This window comes from Podarcis gaigeae, assembly GCF_964106915.1.
Source record: "Podarcis gaigeae genome assembly, chromosome: 3".
In the NCBI taxonomy this organism is placed as follows: Eukaryota; Metazoa; Chordata; class Lepidosauria; order Squamata; family Lacertidae; genus Podarcis; species Podarcis gaigeae.
The window spans coordinates 51,602,524-51,627,092 of record NC_139680.1 but is presented as its reverse complement, the minus strand read 5'-3'; the positions used below and the strand labels follow the sequence as shown (position 1 = coordinate 51,627,092).

At 39.6% G+C, this 24,569-nt stretch overlaps 1 protein-coding gene across 22 annotated transcripts in view; it reads left to right on the top strand.

The window, feature by feature from the left end:
* The window catches only part of FYN (FYN proto-oncogene, Src family tyrosine kinase), a 109,079-nt gene that overhangs the window by 2,991 nt on the left and 81,519 nt on the right, over nt 1-24,569 (top strand). For 7 of the 22 annotated variants that reach the window (XM_083731331.1, XM_083731341.1, XM_083731332.1 and 4 more), the window contains exon 2: nt 11,470-11,579. The exons of the other annotated variants lie outside the window; for them this stretch is intronic. The gene's annotated coding sequence lies outside the window, so the exon portion shown is untranslated. The remainder of the gene's footprint in view (nt 1-11,469; nt 11,580-24,569) is intronic. 22 annotated transcript variants of the gene reach the window in all.

The window sequence follows — 24,569 nt, the reverse complement described above, 5'->3', positions numbered from 1 at the left end:
TAATTAAATTGGTATAATAAACTCTTGGTTCTAAAATTTGAGGTTGTAAAATATAATTTAATAATTTACAAGCTTTAGGGGCACAGAGCAAGTGAAATGGTAACTTTATTTGAATTACATCACGTTTAAAATGTGGGATGCAGTATTTTGGGTTGTACATACTGTATAGGATGTTTCTCAGGCTTCATGTTCAAGAAGCAAGAAGGAAAGAACAGAATACTGTAGCTGTTCCAGGCACTTTGTCAAATATACTATCTTCAGACTTTTCAGTACCATGCCAGAGGAAATGCTAGCATTATCTGCCTTTGCAACAGTGCCACAGTGTTTTATGTGAGACAATTGGGGCAGAGAGCTGTATGTCTCTGCTGACCTTGCTATTTCAAAGAAATGCCTGGCACTTGCAAGGTGGTGGTGCTCATGTTGGTGCTACTTCATAAGGGTTGCAAGGAGCTGCATATACCGTAACGCTCATATCCGAAAAACACATACCGAAAATTTGCCTTAGCATTGCTGTTGTGCCATGCAATACTTTCATTTTCTAGAATAGCAGTGCTAATTATTGCGATCGTTTTGAGCTCGTATCCACTCTGAACTTGACAGCACAGTTCATGCAGGTCCTATACTATCTGGTAAAAGTTAATGGGATCACTTTCAGTTGTTGTATCCTGACAATGTGGACTGGGTGTTGCAGGGGTAGGCCATCATGACTTTTAAGATCTAACAGTGAGGGACTGACTGGCTGGATCCAGAGAGTGGTTAATGCCTCATTGTGGGAAGGTACATGCCTGCTGCCTTGAAAGGGACTGTTGTGTGGTCCCTCCTGAAGAGGTTGTTCCTTGATCCCAAGTATTAGATAACTACCATTCAGTTGCAAATATTTCTTTCCTGGGCAGGGGGATTGAGAGAGTGGTGGCTAGCCTGCTGCAGACATGCATGGATAATGTGTAGGCCCATTTCAGTTTGTATTCACCATTGAAACAGCTTTGGTCATCTTGATTCTTTTTCAGGGGACAAACAGTGTTTGGTATCGCTGACCATGATATCCTTGAGCAGTTGTGCCGGTTGGGACTCAGTTACAATGATTCTGCTTCTGCCTGTGGGGTCATTACCATTGAGGAGCTTTCGCTCAGCCCCATGACACAAGGAACTTACTTGTCCTCCATACTATTGAAATTCCTAGGAGGTTCATTTGGAAACTGGAGCATGGTCTCACTGATTTACTGATGACACTACATTACAAATGAATTAGGAGAGGTGGACCAATGTCTGGAAGCAGTGATGGCCTGAATGAGTGCCAGTAAACTGAGAATGAATCCTGACAAGATGGAGGAGCTACGGACAGGTGTTTCTTGGGTCCAAGAATTGGAGGAATTGCCTGTTTTGGAGTGGGTTGTACTTCTCCTGAAAAAAAACAGGTACATAGTTTGTGGGTACTCATTTATTCCAAGCTGTTGCTAGAAGCCTGAGTGATATCCAACTATGACTGGTTCACTAGTTATGGCCATTCCAGGACTAGGATAGCCCAGCTTCAGCAGTATTAACCTCACAGTTTGACCTTGTGACCTTATGTGGCGGTATCCTTGAAGACAGTCCTGTAGCTGCAGCAGGTATAGAATCATAGAATCACAGAGTTTAGAATTGTAGAATCATAGAATTGTAGAGTTTAGTCAAGTAGCAGGATGGGTTCAGATGTCACTAATCCTTATAGAATTGCACTCTGTGTCTGTGAGCTACCAGATGTATTTCAATGTGCTAGCACTGATATATGAATGGCTTGGGGCCGGAGCACCTAAAGGAGTGCTTCTTCTAATGCCTACCAGCTCATGCTTTGAGATCAGTGGGGGAAGCACAGCTCATGGTCCAGCCAATGAGTATGGGTTGTGGTGTTGTAACATGAAAATGAGTCTTCTCAGTGGTAGTGTGGAGTTCTCTTCTTGAAAAAGTGGGTCTGTCTCCTATGTTGACAAGCTTTAGGTCTGATCGTGCATTTGTTTGCCTGGGCTTGGAGGACATAAATGTGTTATGGAGTCCATGGGACAAATTCAACTAACTAGTCATGCCAGCAGAAACCCACACAAGGACTTCCATTAGTGCAACGGGGCTTCCCCTGCTCCTCCTTCCAGGTGCCTCTCTTGCCACCCCAAGTTGGCTGTGAAGAGAATTGAGAGACCCCTAGAACAACACTGAGGTCAGGGGAGAAAGTAGAATGTTCCATCAGGGAAGCAGAAATACTTGCACTGGTGGAGTGGCCTGCTTAGCAGTACATTAAATTCCTCCCCAACAGTTTTACTATTGATGTTTGCTGCACTGTGTCTTTGATTTTAGCTACGCAGTTTTAGATGTTTTAATTATTGCTTTGTGTTGGTTATATTTTATTATGCTGCAAACCGCCCTGAACTCCTATGGGAGTAAGGGTGGTATAAAAATACATTGAATAATAATAATAGGAACGGCAGACTTCCAGCACAGCAATCTACTGTTACGGGTCTGAAAACCCTGAACACAATTCTGTGCTCTGTTGTCTTTGCACAGCGGGACATAGGATTTGAGTTTTTAATCATGTCAGAATAAAGGTTCTTGACTGTAGTTCATATGTATGCTTTTGGAAAGAGTTGAGCTGCTGAAAACAGGCATTAACTACGCCTGGAACTGTGTTGTTATAATAATGAGCATCCTTTTCCCATAAGCGACATGGCCTATAGTGGATAATTGTTGCTTTACTGAGCAAATTCCATTTTTGCCTCTGTGAAGCATATATACTTCATCAAGCAATATACATGTTAGAACATTCAGATGTGCTATTAATGTTTGAGCTCACATTGGCATTAGAAAAAACCTAAGTGGTAACAATTTTCTGCTACCCATCTGCAGCAAAATATTTATTTCTTACCTTCAGTACTGGGCACACAACACATAACACTTGTAGTAATCTTTGTTACCACTTGATAGAGATGGCATGTTTGCATTCTTTGGAAGCAGTTGTCAGATGGACAAACAGTGGGCTTTTGATGTAGGGATTATCTGGTGATTTTTTTTCAGAGGGTACAAATGCAAGGCATAGCATGTGACAATTTTTGCTTGTGGAGTTTTCCAACAAAGAAGATCACTTCTAAAACAGATGCTTCCTATGTATAAAACAGTGAATTTGCAGTTGTGGAATGTGTTAATACGCAACAGTTATCCTGCTTGAGGAGCCTGAGTAATGTTATCCATATAATATATCCATATATAATATATAATATATCCATATAATATCCATATATATATATGGAGCAGTATGTGAAGATACCATTGAGGCCAACAGCCCTATGGGCTTCATTAGGCATGATATGATTTGCAGTAAATTTATGGTCTAATAAAAATGTGATTGGACAAGTTAAAACTGTCTAGCCTCTGCAGAAGTATGATTCATATTACAGTATTTTTTAGTCATTGCAGTTAGACTAAAACTGCAGGTTTTGGGGATCCTATTTACCCCCAATTTATTATGCATTTTATTTATGCATTTTATTTATACATTCTGTTATTTGTTTATTTATATAGTCACTTTGTTTTTCCAGGCCAGCCCAAAGCAACTTACAACCAAACAAATAGACAGAGACCCCCCTCCCCAAGATAAATTAAAACCAAGAGGAAAAAGAAGTACATTAAAAATATCCTGCCCACTTCCATAAGGCCACAGATAGTTAAAGGACAGAGGCCCAGTTATAAAGGGGGGGAAATGCATGGCGCGTAAAGATACACAATGATGGCACCATAATTGTATGGGGAGAGCATTCCACAAACAGGGAGCCACCACAGAAAATACTCATTCTCATGTTGCCACCCTTAGACCTCTCATGAAGGGGGCACATGAAGAAGGGCCTCAGTTGATGAGTATGGGGTACAGATCGCTTCATATTTTTGCAATCTAGGAAACTGTAGGAAGTCTCAGTGACAGATGTTCAACAAAGTTTTGTAGCCTTAATTTGCACCGTTTGTCTTTTTCAGACTAAAGTAGTAAGGTTTGCTTCCCTGTTTAGGGACATTTTTAATATTTGATGTTTTATCGTGTTTGTAATATTCTGTTGGGATCCACCCAGAGTGGCTGGGGAAACCCAGCCAGATGGATGGGGTATAAATATTATTATTATTATTATTAGCTGAGTGACTGTTAAATTTCCCTTTAAAATATTGTTGTATAACTATATTTTAGTAGTTCTGCTGGTAGGGCAAGCACAACAAGAAAAAAGAGCTAAAATTAATGCAAGCAAATAAGGCATAATTCTGTATATATATAACTGAATGCTGATGAATGTTGCAGTGAAACTCACATTTGTAATATCCATGCATTATTTCATGATTTGAGAAGAACTGCTCCAGCATTATTAACTTTCAATTTGATAGGAATTCAAATTGTGTGCGTCTATGTGCTTAGAGTGCAATTTGTGTTTGCCTCTTTATCAGTGAAACTGAACCCTTCTGCTGAAATAGTTTGTCCAGCTAACTCAATATTGTCCACTCTGACTGGCAGCAGCTCTCTTAATGCAGACTTCCACACTCTAGTACCTTCTAAATATTTTGAACTAGTAAGTAGTCCCAGCAGCCCCAGCCAGCAGAGCTAGTTGTCTAATGGGAGTTGTAGTCCAAAACATCTGGAGGGCATCAAGTTGGTCAATGCTGCTCTAATATATGACAAGGTGTTTTCAGCACTGCTACTTGGAGGTCACCTTTTTAGTGTAGACATTCTGTTTTTTTTTAAAAGCACGTAAAATGTATTGAATCCCAGAGAAAGAATAGCATTAAGCATACTCAGCATGCCTGCTTGTAATCAGATTTTTCCTATGCGGTGACATGATTTGGTGACTTCACATGTCAGCAATGCAGAATGATGCTGTATTACAACATGAGCATTTGCTCTTTGGAAATTCTGTTTCATTCCACATAAAGCAAAATATTTGCATCATATATGATAGTCTGTCTGTGACTGAGCAGCTGAAACTCTTGATTCCCCACCCTGTTAGAGTAGTTTAAGTAATTTTTTCTAAATCCCTTCATAGTGGTGTGGTGTGCAAAGAGAGAATGGAACACTAGCATTACTATGGAGCCTCTGTGTTTAATGAATGCATCTCAGGAGTCAGCTGTTCTTCTTTTAGGGCTTGCACACGTATTACATTTTGGAAGTTCTTGCTCAGTGGAAAGGACTTGCATTCTTATAGACCAGGCTAAAAACTCTAGTTAAGAGACACAGGGAAAATAAGAGGAAAGCCAGGCATGACCACAGGAAAAGAAGTTTGTGGTTGTGTTTTCAGAAAATGCAGAGAATTTCATCCTTTAGGTTTAGAGGAGGGTTTTTGGTTGTTTTTGTCTTTAGCTGGCATCTGAAATTGGAAAGCTAAATAAACTTTCCTGCCTTACACTTTAAAAAAAACTGCTGATGATCAGAGTTGCAGACTAAGGCTGCAATCCTGTGCACACTTATCTGGGAGCACGTTTTATGGGACAAATACAGCTTTCTTCTGAGTACAAGTGCATATGATTACACTCTACAATTGCCTTGTTTAGGCCTGACAATTTCACTCAGATTCAAGACTACTTCTCCCTTACGTTTCCTACCTGGGTATGGAATCCTTGGTTTAATAAACAGGCATCTTGTTGATTTAGTTGAGAATGATGCATGTGTGTGTTAAATCCCCGCTTTTGCTCATTAAATATGTACAGACAGCATCAAGAAAGAATTGAGCCACTTTTAGATATAGTTTATTGGAAAAAGTGGCAATTTTAGTGTGTACGAGCTGTTCCCAACTAATAGGAAGTTTATGCATTTTGTACTTGAGAAACATATACATTTATAAAATGTAAAGTGAGAAATTGCCTTCAGCTGGCATCTTATTTCAGAGATGCTACAGGATACCAGCAGATTGCAGAGCCTTTCCTAGAACTTTAGTGACTTCAACTTTGCTCCTGAACCTAAGATGCAGCACATTTCTCCAGTCTTCAGCTTTTTTCTTGTAGTCACTTCCTGAACAAATAATCTAGAGTTCAGAGAAAGGAAATGAGGGCAGTGAAGGCTGATGGGGCAACATGCCTCAAGGACTGAGCAAAAAAATAAAATAAAAATTACCTATTTTCTTTCTGGAGCATCTAGAATTTTCCTTCTCGTGGGCTGGGATATAAAGCACTCCATGAGGCATGAGACACCATTGCGAGAAGAGTTGTTTGATGACAACTACCCATCATGCATGGAAATACTTTGTTCATGTGCTTCAATGGATCACAGATATGGTGTACTGGATAATGTGAAATTGTACACAGTAAAGCTTGTAGTTTATAGTGAATGGGATTTATTCGTGTTCATTAATTTATCTTAAAAAATGTCCTCTCACGTTTTCTCTCTGGTTTTAGTATCCTGTGGTTTGAATTCTGAAAGTTAATCAATAGGTAGGTGCCTAAACCTGGACTTGGGAGACTCTGGTCTCTTCCAGCTCTGTGATTCTGTGGTAATCATTGTGAACCCATGAGTGGGTGGTTAGTTTGTAAGAAATGGATGGAATGGGCTTCAGAATTCTGGTAAATGTCAGGCTCAAAGGATTTCTTTTATGTTTTGTGAACCGTTACTGGAATGTGTTGTCTTTTTCTAGGTTAACTGTTCTAAAATGCTTGGAAGCACTACCAATACCACTTTGTCCTTTCAGCTCAGGGTGACTTAATAGCAATTTCCTTGCCAATATTCTGGGCAATGAAGGGTGCCAGAAGCAAACCAAGGGACACCTGATACCTTTTTACTCTTCCCAGCAAGCACTTTCATCTCTCTCCCAAATGATTTTTCCCCCTTTCCTTTTTGTGTCCAGGTAATTAACTTTAGAGAGAGCCTACAGTCTATTAATATGGCTTCAAGATGGAAACCATCGTTCTGTTTAGCAGCCATTATTCTGATAGATGATTTCACACACATACCCTTCAGAACAAGCAACACAAAACACTACTTTCAGGGGAAATCTTAACTTTGCCTTGAGGCATTTAGTCCATCTTACACCCCAAATATATACAATCACTCATTTCTTCGTGAGCTTGTATCTTCTACACATGAAATATGTTTAGTTGTGGCTTCAGAGGATTTGATAGTAATGCTTCTGCTGTTGCAAATTGAGCTTATGTATTTTCCCTCTAGCCTTAATTTTGCACAGGTAACTGTACTTATTCATTTATTTAAGATATTTTTATGTTCTTTTCAATCTGTAAACCAATTCCAAAACAGGTAAAGGTCAAAGGGTTTGAAAAAACAAAAACAAAAAACACCTCCAGCAAATAACTAAAAACAAGAAAATCAGCAAATTAAAAAAAAAAAGCCCTAGAAGTTTAAAATCAGGGAATAAAATCAATTCATATACAAACTTTTGGGTTCTGTCCATAAAGCCAGTTAAAATGCCTGGTGAATAAAATAACTTGACCTGCTGTCTGAAACTTGGGAGTAAAGGTGACATGTGAGTCTCTAGGGTATTCATAAGGGGGCCATCACCACCTGCCTCATTTCTGAATGTAAGGGAGCACAAAGAAGGGTCTCTTATGACAGCAAAACACAGAGCGCATAGTTAAATGGTACAATTTGGTCCCACAACATGTAGCAATGGCTATCAACTCAGTAGCTTTAAAGGGGGATTCTGTTAATTGATTGGGTCAGAGAGGGATAAAGCTGTCAATGACTATCATATTTAGTGATTATGTACTACCTCCAGTGGCAGAAGAAATATGTTTCTGAATATCAGTTGCTGAGGAACATGAGTGGGGAGAGTGCTGTAGCACTCAGGTCTAGTTTGTGGGCTTCATATAGGCATCTAATTGGCCATTGTGAGATTAGATGGACATGTGTTCTAATCCAGTAGGGTTCTTCTTCTTATGCTCTTACGTCTCATTTCTTGTGGTGTTCATGCAGGTATCTGGGTCCCATTCCATATATGGTTGTTAAGGCTTTTGAAACTCATGATGCCCAGAATTATGGCTGCAAACAAATAAGTCAGTAGAGCTGTTTCTGGTGGCTGTTTCTGTCATCTAGTCATTACATTCTGCACCAGCTGAAGTTTCCAAGGCAGCATCACAAAATTAAACTATGGGATTTGCTCTCATAAGATGTGGAAATGGCTGACATTTTAGGTGGCTTTAAATGGCCATTAGACAAATTAATAGAGGATATAGCTATCAATGGCTACTAGTCATGGTGGCTAAATGCATTCCACAGGATCAACAGCAGGAAGCCTCTTGTGCTGCAGAACAAGAACAGGAGAGGACTATTGCCTTGATGTCCTGCTTGTGTGCTTCCCAGAGGAATCTGGTTGGCCACAGTGGGAAGCAGAATGCTGGACTAGATAAGGTTCTGCTTTTCTAATGCTCATCTAAAGTTAAATGTAACCTTGTTTCTAGTATAAACAGCCTGCTGTTTTACAAATGTGTATTTTCAGAAGGCAAACGCTTGTTATATGTGCTGAGAATCACTTTGTACACTGGACCATTAAAAAAAACAAATCCAGAAGATGGCAACAATATTACTGAACATTTTGTTTACTATACTGCAATCCACCAAAAGTGTTGATCATTAACATATATTCTCCTATTCTATGTACCCTACTCTGAATTTAGTACCTGAGTACAGTGGTACCTCGGGTTACATATGCTTCAGGTTACATACGCTTCAGGTTACCGACTCCATTAACCCAGAAATATTACCTCGGGTTAAGAACTTTGCTTCAGGATGAGAACAGAAATTGTGCGGCGGCAGCAGCAGGAGGCCCCATTAGCTAAAGTGATGCTTCAGGTTAAGAACAGTTTCAGGTTAAGAACAGACCTCCGGAACGAATTAAGTACTTAACCCGAGGTACCACTGTATATATTTTTTACAGATTATGATCAGACATTCTCCCTTGCTTTTGCTTTCAGTGGAGGAGTCTCACTTGCCCATGTGAGGCTACATCTCAGGTTCACAGCTATTGTTCTTTAAAAAATACTTGCAAACAAAGAAGTAAAATATTTTTGTTTAAATAATAGCTTTCAATTTGGAGATGAGGGGTTTATTAAATGAAAAGAGGACTCTGGGGTGGAAATGAATGGAACTGTTTTGCTGTATAGTGAAGTGATAGCCCCTAAGGTGCACTAAATTTTATCTATACAGCTCACTGCATTTTGATAGTTGCAATTATAAGCAGAGGCGGAAGATAAAGAGGGTTACCTTTTTTACAGCGACAGGTGAAGATTATAAATCAAAACATATTGGTCTGAATGAATGATAAGTCAGTAGATTTTAGTTCAGAGGTAAGGAACTTGTAACCCCCAGAACTTGTAGTTCTGGATCATCTTGGTTTTAGAGCTTCTCTCCTCCTGTTTTGCCTGGTGCTTTCCTTCATCTCCTTTGTTGTATACTGGAGAAGGGTAGGAGGAATCTTCACTATTTTTATCTATTATATACAGTACTGTATTTTGGAAGGTTGTTTGTATGTTTGTTCTCTATGGGTTCAGCCACATCTCAAGATATAAATCACCAAACTTGGCATGATGGTTCCTGAGGTGGGGCAGAGGACTTTGTCACTATTTGGATGCCAGGTGCCATTTTAAATCAAGATGGCAGACCAAAGTACCAGTCTCGTGTGACTTCATCCATTTTTCGCATAGGTTCAGCTGCCTCTTCACTGAACTTGGCTTGAGGGTTCCTGAGATGAGGGTGGCAGTCTTTGCAGACATTTGGATGCTGGTCACCATTTTGAATCAAGATAGTGGACCAAAACATAACTTTGCCTGATTTTTGGTATGATGTATCCAAATTCACAAATTACACTATCCATTTAAAAATCACAATATTTATTGCTTTGTAAAAATTCCCAGGCATCACCAAGCACTCCTCACTAGTTGTCTATATATGGCTGGGGCAGCGTGTGTATTTGTGTGCAGAAAAGTAAAATCTGTTTCTTATATGGACTGTTGACAGATTTTAATGAGATTAAGATTCGACTTACTGTTTGAGAACAGCAGTGAATAAATACTACTAACAAAGTCTCAGTTATTAAAAGCTCTTGCATGTCTGCGTGTTAGCCATGTGGCTGTTACAAATTAGTGAACATACATTTAAAAAAAGTTTTTCATTCCTAATTGCATTAAAAAAAAAAACATTTCAGAGTTTTGTTTATTCACACTGCTGTTGAACCTATAAATCCAGCTGTGTCACTGTGTCCACTCTGTGCTGGGCCTCAACTAATATTATTGAGGATGCAAATTATATGGAGTTGTTCTATGGACAGCAGCCAAAATAGAAACTGTTTTGAAATTCCTATAGTTGCTTCCCATAGGAGAGACCAAGGAGCCAACATATGGCAGCAACTTGTACATGTCACTGTTGTGACCTGTATAATTTTAAACTAGTGACCCTGAAGGATCTTGATGTTATGTATCTTGGATTCCTCTGATCTCCTGTTCATTTGCATGTTACACACTACTGTCTGCATTGCAGACCTTAAGAAAATGTCAGATTGTAAAATCCCATGAGTAACTTTAAGGGTTTGACCTAAATCCTTGCAGCAAGTAGAAACTTAATTAAGCTAGACAGCTGCACTCTTGGCCCCAGTGATTTTGCCAAATATTGCAAATTCTGCAAATATTGTCTCATCTTGCCTTTAGATGTGCCATTTATGTAGCTGCTATATAAGAACATTTAAAATGTTCTTGTAACATACTTGCTTCCAGTGATTTCTCAAAGTCTTTTTGGGTCTAATTCATTGTAATACAATTCATTTTATGACTACATGCCCATTTTTGGGTGTGAAAATGTAATGATTTATATATATGTATAATTGGCTGGCATCCTGTGGCGCCAGAGAAACAGACTTGCCAATCTCAAGAGTGTCATCTGATTCCTAGTTTTGCAAGCTGCTGTGATCTCTTCACAATATTAAAAATTAAAGCAAGGCAACGTTACGATGTTTACAAAAGGCTTGGTATTTTGGTTGTGGATTCCAAGGGTTCTGCTTATAAGGAAAGAGACCTAGATGCAAAAAAGAAACCTTTTAGAAAGAAGTGATAGGAGGAGGAAGAAGTTTCTTGTCTGATTTGCAATTCAATGAATAGATTGAGTATTTATTAGTTTCTGGAATTGTTCACCTACGCTGAAGTTACTGGCAAGCTAAAATCTGGAGTGGAATCTCTTTTACTAACATATGAGCATGAATGTCAAGTGAGCAAAATAAATTGTATAGGTTAAGAGAATATAGGAGGAAACATGCTTTGCCGCCATACTTTAAAACATCACATGCTGAGTAGTAAAAACAGCAGATAATAAGAGGATTTGGTGCTGAGTTTGTTTTTTTCAGTGGATGCTGTGACATTTAAATATGGAGCAGAATATGTAGCAATGGATTTCTAGCTCATCCTGTGTGATGGCATATAAACACTTTGATATATTTAAAAACTGGTTCATATGACAATGAAAACAAAATCTTCTTGTCCTCAAAGAAAACAGTAGAAACTTCTTGACTTGGCTTTGACACAAAGCGACGTTTGCATGAGAGCCCCAGCTGCTGCCTGAGATGAGGTACTGCTGTATTATTTCATTCAATATGCAGGTAGGTATTTCATGTTCTTAATGAAATTGTGAAACCTTGTAAAAAGACACTGTTAGGCCTTGACCCCTTAAAAGCACTATCTAAGTTGTTTACTAGAACCAGCTGAGAAATTCTTCAGATGGACCTGGTTGGGGTATTTGGGAACCTGGGTATCTGAGAATACAAGTTAACCAACCACTGAATGTTGGAAAGTTTTGCATTTTTTATTTTTAGGTTATTTTATTTCTCTTCCTTGATAGGCTTCCCCAGATTTTACAAGAAACATGGCAAGAAAGTGCCGAAACATGCCGTCTTCTTTAACAATTTTTTCTTTTACATAGCTTATTATGTGCCACCAAAAAACTTCTTTTCTCCTCTATTCTGTTATTGGTAGGGTCAGGAAATAGTATTTTGTTAGCCTTGACATTTGTAACTCTGTATGATTTTTGAGTTTCATAAATGTTAAGGGCATTGGGTTCCTTTGCAGGTTCAGAACTTGAGCGGCACTGATATGTGTGAATATCATTTCAGAGTCAGACACTTGTGAACACTAATTCTGAAATCTTGATTTGTAGTGTTCCTGCTTTCAGAGAGGAAAGGTTGGGGAAACAGAGGAGAGGTCTTTCTCATGAATTTATTGCCTAGAGGATAAAAGAAACCTGGGGAGATCAGTGTCCAAGTTGCTCTCCAGACATGGTAAGAGCATAAGAAGAGCCCATCTGGCTCAGCATCCTGTTCTCACAGTAGCCACTGTGAGTTTTCTCTCCATATTGATGTTTGGTCCAATTTAGCACTAAAGAACAGGTTTTCCCTGGGAAAGGAGCAGGGCAAGGGGGAAAACCACTCGGACTCTTGCTCTGGGAAACCCCAAGAGCAGATTTAGGGGCACTTGCGGGGAGAAGGATGTTTCATCATGCAAGGCGAAATCCTTGTACTGACAGAATGTTCGCCATAGTGCTACACTGAATGCAATGTAGGGTATCCAAACATAAATTCAAGTATGCAAAATTGTGGGGTGAGGTCATCAGGATATGGCTAAGCACCTTAATGCTGCCCACTTTCTGTGTGTGCCTTAATGCAGATTAAATAAATAAATATCACAGGCAGGAATGTTTTTTTTAATTAAATGGGCAAGTCTTTTTCAACTGTTTCATTGGGACTGCATGATCCCCAACTGCAACAGTTAATACTGAAGACAAAGTTCCCACTGGCTTGCGCTGATTTAAAAAATAAAAAAGGATATGGGAACACTGTTATTTTGTTACTAGTTTGAACAAAAATTCCCAGGGAAAAAGATAAAAATATGTGGGGTGCTTCCCATGGGGTTCATAGTTGTCTTGTGCTATTAAACAAGTAAGATCTCATGCTATATATTTTGCATGTGGTGAAGTCATTAGGTTTCTTATTTGAAGTGCTTAAAAATAATAAAAAGAGACCTTTGTTATATAAGAATTATTATGTATGGTGTACCTATTTCAATGCGTTTAAAATAAAAAGATCTATTTAACTTGCAGCATTGTAAATCCATTGGGGTGGAAATGTTTTTAAAATACAACTAAAATTAAGAGCAAAACCAGCAGCCCTATATCTTGCTGAGCCATCTGTTTGCTGTTTTCTCCAACCACATTTTCCAATGTTCAACTGCTTTCTATATTATACTTGTCAGTTTTGCTGTGGAAGGGAGCAAAATGGTGAAAAGCTTTAATGTATTTTCTGAGTGGGAAAGTGTGCCGTTTTGTGTGTGTGACGCTGCTGGAAGTCTTCTGTGGAATTTTGCTTTGCTGAATGTTTTATTGGCATATCAGTATTAATTGACTTAATATTGTCAGATTTGTTCTCAGAATGCCTGTTCTGCCTTCTGCTCCTAAACTTAAACATCATTGGAATTTTTTAAAAATACCCCTATTGTATGTATATATGATATACAGTGAAAAGAAGGAAAGCGTGTCCATGAATATTTAACATTTTTATCATGTGAAAGAGAACTTCAAGAACCCCGCTTCATAGGGATAAATAGCTTGCATTTTGCCACAGAAGTTTTCATTCTTGGCGAGCTACAACTTTGCTTATTCATAGTGGATCAGTCTCATCAATTCCTTATCTTAAAGACTATCAGACAGGATCCAAGTTCCAAAAGTAGAGGAACAGCAGTATGATAGGACTGATATCTTCTTGGCATGGAAGCCAGCTCCTAGGGGCCATGGGGGCTTTGGCCCCCTGCAAAGTTGATGAGCATTCCCATTCAAATGGTGTGCGTGCACCGTGTCATGTGATTGATTATGCGGGGTGGGGCTTAACTAGACAATGTACTGGAATTCTTTGATTTGGTATATAACATTGGCCTGGTTCTCACAGCATGGTAAGCCAAAGTGTGGCTTAGCAAAGCTCCACAAATGTGTGGGATCCTGGCAAAAAGCTTGCAGTCACTTTGCCAAGGTAACAGATCGCAGTTAGCGAGGAGAAAGCTTAACCACAAGTCCCAGTTTGGATGACATGCAAAGCCAAACCTTGGCTTAGTTCAAAGTGGTACAACAGTAAAAAGGACTGGGGGGAAGCAAAGAGGTTGTGAGCTTCACTCTGGGAGCCCACACATTCATGCCATCTCTCTGCACTCTGTCATGTGAACCATTCCATTATATTTTGGTGATAGTTGCGTAATTTCAGCTCTGACCCGAAAACTATTACTTTTTAAAGCAGCCAACTGATGTTAGGGAAGATGCTGTTTTCAGCCTGATCTATAGTGATGGGGTAAACTATCCTGATCAAGCTCAAAAACCAAGATATGTTACTCTACTCAGAAAATTGCTCAATTTATTCTCACCCAATTGTCAATCAAATCAGATTATATTATATTCCTAAATATGTCCTTGGGAGCACAATAATGTTTTGTTTCCTTCTTCAGCTACTTTCCAACACCTTAACTTTTTTGCAGATCTTAGGACCAGCGGGTCTCTCCCTCCCTTCCACACCCCTCTGATACATGGCATGTTGTTATAGCCATGCTGAAAATGCATTTTTCCTCATGCAACTGGCATCTGTCAGGGTGGAAAATCTTTACTGGCTTGGATTTTAATCCAAACCAGAGACATTGCAGGGCTATGATGCTTGCCCCGTATTTGAGATGATGATTGCAAGCCACCAAAATTAATGTATCTGAGCAAGGAAATGTATAATTTGGCAACTTGACTACTCATTTGAATCTGTTCAGTTTTGCTCCTAATCTCAAACCCACTGATTAAATGGGGAGTAATACTAATTTTAATCTGTCATTGAAGCTTTAGTAAAGCTATCAATTAAATCGATTGAAAATTGTAGCCCTGGAGAAAATTAATTCAAAAGTTTATTATTACTAGTGGGCAAAAGGCCAAAGCAGCATATTAGCACAGACTTATAATCTTCACAATACAATTGCCTAGTACATATTAATTTTGTAGTTATACAAAGAACACTTAATTATAAGAACAATCATTTCTTTTTATTAAAACACATTTTAAAAGACTGTTCCATAGGTCAGAAAACAGCTTACTTAAGCCCATACATATTTATGGATAAAATTATCAGTAGTGAACACCCTTGAAATTCATAGGTCCCATGTATGAGAAGATTAATGCATAAGTTTATATGAGATATTATATTCAACATCAGGCCTCTTCTTTCTTTTTCAGAGAAACCATAGGCTAAATCCTGCAAATTATAATGTTAGTCTGATTAGTTGACATGTGTTCATTTCTGTTTTTGGCACAAGTGGATGTCCCATGTGCTAGCGTGATCAGCGATAAAATGGGTCAGAAAGAGAAGATGAGTATATTTATCTGTGCCAGGGCAGACTTCCTGCTCCTGAGTTGTGCAGGAAAATCTACACTTCTTTAAAACAACAACAACAACAACAACAGACACAGACCAAAATGGCAGAAGAAGAAGGCACATGCACACTGCCCTTGGGCTGAAAAGATACTTGCATTCCTGAGATCCCAGTTCCCCCTCCTAATCTTTCCAACCACGAGGCAACATGCTGCCATTTAAGTTACAAAAACACCAGCAAAGGGGAAACTACTGTGAATTGTGCATAGGCACCTGCACATCTTCCAGTACTGATTTCTTTGCACAGAAGACTTCCAACCCCAAGAGTGTCAAGCCTTTTTTAAAAAATCATGGCCTCTTTCAGCCTTGGCCAACCTTCTTGAGGCAACACCTCACTCTTGCACTCGCACACAGGCACACGGCCTGGATCAGGCCACTGAACTGGAGGTTTGCCACCTCTGCTTTTAAACTGTAAAGGAGGCATTATCCCAATGTAGCACAGCCCTCTGTGACTGGTGGCTTCAGTGGGTGAAAGGGAGAGAAAACAAGCTACTTCTCTCCCTCCTTGCCCCTACCATGAGCCGGTGCCACTGCAGCGACTTCAGGAGATGAACCTGGTTCTTCTGCCTTCAGTCATAAAGCCAAAGACAAGCCAGGTGTAGTTTCTTGGAAGGTCTTGAGCCTGTTACTTCCCAGATGGGGCACATGGAGACCAGAAATAGCTACCTGCAGAGATGGGTGTTTGGAGCCAAGCTCAGGGAGACCCACCCCAGTCCTTATACCTTGGCTAGGTGCTGCCCTGTTGAGCAGAGGGAATCCAATGGTTATCCTAGCTAGGTTGTATTAATCCATCTGAGAGATTCCACATATGGAAACATGTTTCTTTGCATGGATTTCCCTTTGTTTAATTAGGCATGCATCATTGATCAGAGTGCTGCTCGGTTATTTGCACTACATTGTTTTCACTGGAGTGAGCATTTGGGCCTTATCCAAATGTGCATCCACATGCTCATTCCACTGAAAACAATCCACTGCAAATCGTCATCAGCCATTGCCAGTCCAAGTTAGTGTCTCTTAATTGTCTAAAACTGGAATTGGAAATAAGCTTCCAGCAGTGAAACATGTTTGTGATTTTTTTTGTGTATCACAGAGAACAGCAATCCTGTCACATACTGGGATTGCATAAACTTTCTTTTTTTACATAATCTGGATAGCCTTGGGACAACGTAATCAAAATGTTGACTATTCTAGTCCTTTAATTTGTACTTTTGGCAGGAACGTCACATATTCAGCATCACCTACTTCAACTGCAGCTAAAATGCGGTTTAAGGCAACATGACAAACTCATTCTGTACTGTCTTTAAAGTGGTTGCAGAAATGTGAATGCAGAATAAATCAAATCAGATCTCTTACCTGGGTCTGCATAAAGCATACTAATGCCTTTGCAGAGCTAACTGCTTTAAGCTTAGTGGTCTTCAAACATTTTTTTTCAAGTTGTTGTTGAATTAAAACTGTGATGTAGTTACTGGAGGATTCTAATGAGTTATATATTGGTAAAGGACAGTCAAGTTTGAGTGAATTTAAAGAGTGTAGTGTAGGATAGTTGAGATATTTTCACTGGATTTGCAATGCAATCCTGTACTTAGAAGTAAGCCTGAGCTATTTCTAGGGATTGATTCCCAGGTAAGTGTGAGTAGGATTGCAGCCTAAATGTCTGTAGGAGCAGCATGTGAAGAAGAGATTATTTAATTCTATGATTCTAATGGAAAATGTATGGAAAGAAATAAGATTGTTGGTATCAGGGTTTCTGAAAGATCTTGCTCAAAAAGGCGGCCTAGGAATTCATGTTGCATCCATCTCTTTGTATGAGACAAAAATTGTGCTTGCATTAGAGTTGCTACAATTTTATTTAGTTAGTTTTCTTCCTTCCTGCCAAATGGTGAAGATTTATATCAGCATAGGTGAAATAAATTTATGGAAATCCATATATTGAAATTTTCAACAAGAACCCTAATAGTGAATGTCACAAAGGAATATCACTCTCCTCCTCCCCGTGTAAACTGATGGGTGTTCTCTTGATCCTCTACATCTGGTTGTTTGTTTGTTTGTTTGTTTCTTTGTTGTGCTAGCATGCCAAATCCATTTTAATTTAACAACCTGAATTTCAAGTATGTTTTTGAATACCACCTGCTAGTCTGGAAGAGCCTTTGGACTACAGACTATGCTGGTAGACTGTATGGGAGATACTCAACCTTGTTAGCCAGTAAGGAATCTCCACCACTGGGCAAAGAATGTCTTTGTTTGGGACCCATCTCCTGACCTGAATACTATTTCATATCTGCTTCGTGCCAGGATCGTAGAAATGCTGCAGAGTAGACAGAACTGATGTAATTTCTAATGAAAGGACGCAGCTAGATGAGGCGAAAATAGAGGAAAGAGGATAAGATTTGTTAAAGGCTACATGGGAATGCAGTAGAATCTAGCTGACCCAGCAGTGTGTAGAAAATGTGAGGTCCAGGAAAATCTTGACAAAAGTATATTTTGCTTTAAGGAGAAATCTGTAGGCAGAATAATGTGCTAATTTGGTTGATGTAGAGGATAAGGCTGATGCAAGCGTGACAAGAGGCATTTAAGACAGGAGTATACAAGACAAAGACAGATTTCACATGCTTAAAAGGGCTTTTGAGGTTCTTTCCCACTGCTGTTGTGCATGTGTGAAAGACAAAAATGAAGCATTAATTGATGTACATACTGTATAATGCTGTTAAATTGATTGCTGGCCATATAAGATAGATTTACAATCACATTTCATTCTGCATTTTTCACGTGTGTTGCTGTTGAGCAGATTTTTTCGAAATCTGCAATAGTTTTAGTGATCCACCAACTATTTTCCATAGAGCTTGGCTTACTTGGGAATATGTTTTTTAGCATTTTAATCTCTCCTCACTATGCCGTTTTGGTTACTGTTAAGGGGTTCAGCTCCTTTACCCAATTCTACTTCCTTTTCTATGATTGTGTCAGCATCTTCCAAACCTTTCTTTCTTCTTTGATCAAACCAATAAGGTCAGGAAAAAGCCTTGTCTATTTCGTCGTTGTTTTCCAAAAGGGCATGTATAATTTTATGTTGTTGTTTAAAAACCAACAGCGGATAAGATAACTTTCGATTTCACCAGGGCTTTCCGTAGTGTTGTCAGCTTCACAGGAAACTGGAAGGGAAGAGAGACTGAATAAATATTCGAATGAAGTGTGGGTAGGAAGGAGTAGTGCAGAAATGTGAGTTAAAGACTTTCATGACAGTCACGAAGAATGACATGATGGGATTCTATTTGCATCAAGTTGCAGGAGAGTATGAACCAGTACACCGGATAGGCAAACATGGAAAGTGTTACCTTCCACCCACTATCAAGAGGGGAGGGTGGCAGTAACAATATCCACAGGAATAGTGGATGGGGTGAAGCAGGGAGAATTTCATGAATAGCAATTTAACTGCTTGAAAATGCAGATGTGATTTGGGCTAGAGGCACATAGAGCTATGCACTCCTGAGGGAAGGACAAAAGGAGAAGGACAAATCAGTGACGGTTAGTGTAGGGGGGGAAATAATCAGAGGTGGAGTGGTAAATACTAGTCAATTCATTTCAGTTTGTAAACTGATAGTGAGACTTAAAGGTTTTAAGGATTGGAACAATGGTAATGAGTGTAGTGGCAGAGAGAGAGAGCTTTAGGACATCCATTCTCAAGGTATTTGGCATGAGTGGAGGCTAGCAAAAGAGGTTATATAGTAACTAGACTAAGTAGCACAATGTGGCAGTGGCTTGGATGTGCACAGAAGGAACAGAGAAGGAAAGTGCAGAGTTGAGTCATTGTTTAGCTCAGTATTCTTCTGCAGAGTGCATCAAGAGGTTGATGAAAGTATGTTCAAACATTTTATCCTTGTTGCAAAAGACAACAATTGCCGCCCTTATTTTTTTTGCTTGAAAAAAAAAGCCTGCATTCATAGTGGAGTGTGTGTTTTTCAAATGTGCATACAATACACACAGTAAATTTGCTCAGTATTTCTAAATCTGCTTGCAGCTTAAAATGCAAACAATTCCCGATATTTTTAAGATAAGCATTTTCAGAACGTGGCTGGCATATTCATTGGTCTGCATTAAACGAGGCTTGTGGCTTCCAGCTCACAAAAACAAAAAAACAAAACAAAAAAACGTGATGGCTGCAGCTCACATAAATAGGATCATTTGTCCCCCTCAGCTGAGATGCTAAAGGGTGAATAGTCATAAAAACTGAATAAGCTTTTCTTTTCCATTTCCTAATGAAGCCACATGGTTAAGCAGTGTGTGGGAAGCTTGCCTATACCACAACTGTTCAGTTCATAAACGAATTATTCAAAGCTAGTACTCTTTGGCAACTGTCAGGAGCAATAAAATATTAGGTACACAAAAATTATTTCTTTTAAAACGTTAAAACTATCTGGGTGTTAATGTGGTGGGTGCTTCATGCCTGAGGGCCAGGGATTAATGAATTTGGGTGAGAACTGTAGCTTAGTGCCTCTGTCCCAGTGCTGACCTCCTGCATACCTGGATGACATTATAGGGGTCTACCATTGGGCACCTACTGATGTCTCTGTGTCCTCAGAGGGCAACACTGCTGCCACTGAACAGAGGAAATTGGTGGGCAGATTACCCATCTGATGGGATACTGCTGAGCCTTCTCAAAACTAGAACCAGCTATGCTGTCCACTATAACCCCTAAATGATCTCTGGAACCTACTTTGTTTATACTGCAGCCGCATTCTCCATGTTATTATAATTTTGAAAGTAACTACCATTAACCTTTCTATGCTGTCTTACATAGTGCTGGGATCCCTTGGAATAGTGTCAGACTGGGACTATATCTCCCATAATCTCGTTTGCTTACAAGTAGAAAAGCTGTGGAAGATATCATGCAGATGACTTCTTGTTTTGTTCCAATAGTAATAATAATTTATTAAATTTCTCTACCACCCTTTATCTGAGATCACAGTGGTTTACAATATAAAAACACAACAATGCATAACATAGTAACAAACAAAAACAATAACATCCCCTGCTACAGTTTAAAAGGCCATTGATTGTTTAATTAGCCAAAGACCTGGAAGATGAGGAATGTTTTTCCCTGGCACCTAAAGATATGTAATGACAGCACCAGGCAAGCCTCGCTGGGGAGAGCATTTCACAAATGGTGAGCCACCACAGAAGAGGCCCTCTGGACCTTATGTGGAGGAGACTCACGAAGAAGGGCCTCAGATGATGATCACAGGGACCAGGTTGGTTCATATGGGGAGAGGCAGTTATTGAAGTATTGTGGTTTAAGGGTATGAGCTATTTAAGGCTTTATACCGTTAATTTAATTTTAAAACAAACATTAATTTGTGTTTGTGGGGTTTTGTTTTGTTTTTTAGTGATAAATCTATTAATTTGTTTTGCAATGGCTGCTGAGAGGACATGTTTTCCTCTACAGCTAGAAAGACTGTGGAACTTTGGGCTTTTGGTTCATTTTATTTTGAAACCTTTCCGATAGAAGAGATTATAGACTTGTTTTTTCCTTAGCTGCCGCCTTGTTTGTTTAGGAAGGCCATAGCTCAGAGGTAGAACATTTGCTTTACATGCAGGAAGGTCCCAAGCTCAATCCCTGGTCTCACTAGGATGGGCTGGAAAAGACCCCCGCCTAAAAGCCTGGATAGCTGTTGCCAGTCAGTATAGATAGATGGACCAGTAGTCTGACTTAGTGTATATTCCTACATCTGGTAAAATGAATCTTTAAACAGTTTAGCACCAGCCACTAATGTAAAACTCCCATTTGGACATAAAAGTGTATGTCATTAACTTGCATTAACTGTCCTCTGCTAGGAAATGGCTTATCCTAATTTCTGCTCACCTTCTGCATGTAACAGGCTTTCACTACCCAATTTTTTTATGGTGTATTTAAATACAGTGGTACCTTAGTTTACAAACTTAATCCGTTCCAGAAGTCCGTTCTTAAACCAAAGCATTCTTAAACCAAGGCTTGCTTTCCCATAGCAGCGGGGGACTCAATTTACAAATGGAACCCACTCAACAGGAAGCGAAACATGTTCTTATTCCAAGGCTGAGTTCACAAACCAAAACACCTACTTCCAGGTTTGCAGCGTTCTTAATCCAAGTTGTTCATAAACTAAGCTGTTCTTAAACCAAGCTACCACTGTAGTTGTTTTCTTATCAGTGTTGTAGTGTTGCTGAACTGGCTGCAGCTCTCAGCACCCTTCTGGTTTTCCCCCCCATCATATCAATCAGACTTGTGATTTGGTATCTGACAAATAGATAAGATACGAGGGAAGGAACTGATGTATCAGTTAGTTAGTGGTATTACTAAAGCACTGGCACCAAGTATCCTGTCAGTCATCATGGGGTTTCCTCAAATGTAGTTCTTGGAAGCATTTGAAAGGCATTTCTTCTGAGGCAGTAGGTTACAGAGAACCATAACTAGCCTGTTAATTTCTCCTTCCTCTGAGCTTTCTGGTAGTACTTCCCTAGTCCAGATAAGCAAAGCTTTTAAGGAGAAGGTGGACAGACAGACATGAGTTCATTTGCCCAGAGACGTATGCAGCCTTATATATGTGGAAGAACAACAAAATTGTATTGTGGCTTAAAAGAATCTTAAAAGCGGACCAATTTATTATAGTATATGCTTTAATGGACTAAAGTCCATTTCATGCTTTTGCAGGTTATAATGGCCTTGATAAAAATAGTTCAGCCAGTGATGGAAACTGTGAACAGAAGACGAGGGAAACTCAACAGGCAGCAATTGCATCCAATAGTAGACTACAATGCTCTGGTGTCAGTTTTTCTGAGGAGAGTCTTTGTAAAAAGGAAAATAGCTATTCTACTTCAGTGATAGCATTTGTTGTTTTCTGTTTGGCTTTCCGTACTTTTGAATCAGGAAAAACCTCCAAAGAAGCCCTGTGAGGGTAGGAGAAGCCTCCAGAAGTCTGTGCTTTATAAAGAATAACATGAAAGATTAAAAATAAAAAAGAAGTGAAACATTTTGAATTCCAGCAGTGCCACTGAAAAAGAAGTGAGGATAGTGTGAACTGGCTTCAGAAGTTAGGGGAGGGTTTATGGGCCCACAGCAAAACTGAAATAGGAGGCTGGGTGGGTCATTCACAACAGTTCCCCTCACCCCATAAGTGAATGGATCCACAGATTGAAATGAGCTTCCTAGCATAAGGGTGGGTCCTTGTCACTACTTCTCTTCCTTCCTCACCCCCAGCAACCCTGGGCAATGGAGAGGGAGAACATCAGAATGAGCTTTTAGATGCTAAAGTAAGGAACAGATACTGCAAAAGCCCAGAAGGAGATGTAATACAGAAAGCTAAGGAAAGCCAAGCAGCAAGAGATCATCAAGTCCTGTGCCCTCAGCTACTCCTGTGACATGAATATGTCCAAAGTCATACTCCTCAAATGGAAGAGAATTTTGGCGAAGGCACTGAACAATGTTCTTTTAAAACATTTTGGTGGCAAAAGGCAGAGACACAGAAAACCCTATTTTTGTAACTTCTCCTTAGGCTTTATTTATACAGGCGTGATCTTACCTGTGTAAAGTCTTCACATATGCCTGATTACATTTAACTGCAGTTACCATGTGTGCTTTCCCTTTCATGTATAATGTCATCATCCTAACAAAACCAGGCATGCTACATTTACAAATCAATTGGCCAGCATACATGGCAGGTACATTTTAATGCGACTGAGCACACATATGAAGTATACATGTTTAAGGACTTTCACCATGGCCCACTATCTTCTGGAATTAAGCAGGCCTTGGTAAGTAACTCTTGGTAAGCATTGTCTTGAAGTAGCTCTAACTATCAGTTTCCTATCAGTCCCCGGGCAACAAGATTCCTTTCATGTGCTTTGATTAGTTGAGTCTGTTCATTTTTAACAATCACATACCATTTCTTCAGTGCTGTTCTACCCTCCCCCCCATGGCAAACACCTCTGCAACATCTGCATTGCTTCTGAATAGTGTGTTAAGGGATGACTGGCGCTGTGGGTTAAACCACAGAGCCTAAGACTTGCTGATCAGAAGGTCGCAGTTCAAATCCCCACGATGGGGTGAGCTTCCGTTGCTCCGTACCTGCTCCTACCACCCTAGCAGTTCGAAAGCACGTCAAAGTGCAAGTAGATAAATAGGTACCGCTCCGGTGGGAAGGTAAACGGCTCTGGTTCGCCAGAAGAGGCTTAGTTATGCTGGCCACATGACCTGGAAGCTGTCTGCGGACAAATGCCGGCTCCCTCGGCCAGTAAAGTGAGATGAGCGCCGCAACCCCAGAGTCGGCCACGACTTGACCTAATGGTCAGGGTCCCTTTACCTTTACCTTACCATTTCAATGAATTTTTTTGGATGAAAATAGTGAAAATATTTGGAGTTTGCAGGCTGCCTAGAGTTTTTAAGTAGAAAAAAAAACCTGGAGGGTGACTTGAACTAAGTGGGAAATATTGCAACCCATGATGTGTTAATAATTTCTGTGGTGATATGTTCTATAGACATGAAATGATTATCGGGCTACACAGTCAAGACTTAACACTGATTGTCGGCATTTTTGTTGTGCTGGAAGAACAAATGAGTCATGCAAGAAACTCAGTCTTGAGATAATCTGAGATATTCTGTTAACTTTTGAGGATTAGCTTCTCCTTGGTCAAAAGGGCAATTTGGGTTTCTTTTCACATTTTAGTTCTCAGTGGGAAGTTTGCTTTAACCCCCATTTTCCTCTTCAAGGCATTTTTGGATGGAAAAGCACATTATATTTTAATAAACTAATAAAAAACAATTTCCCTATGCTTTGACAGATGTTTTGAGTAAGACCTCTAGATGCATTGCTATATGGTAAACTTTTAACTGATTTAATAGTAATTGCATCTTCTTAAAGAACCCTGGGAATTGATGCTGGTCTGAAGTTTTTCATGTAAATTTTGGGGCTGCAGCAAAAACAATTAAATTCAGTCTTCAGGGGTTTTGTACAGAGGCTTAGCTGCTCTTGGCCACACCATGTCCCTGGGACAGGAGAGTGGCCTTCCCCATTACCTGCCCACCCCAAAAGTGACCATTCATCCCCTCCCTTTTATGGAGGATGAATGGTCCTCCAAAAGAGCATACATTTATCTTAAACACACTTACTGGGGAATAGGCCCATT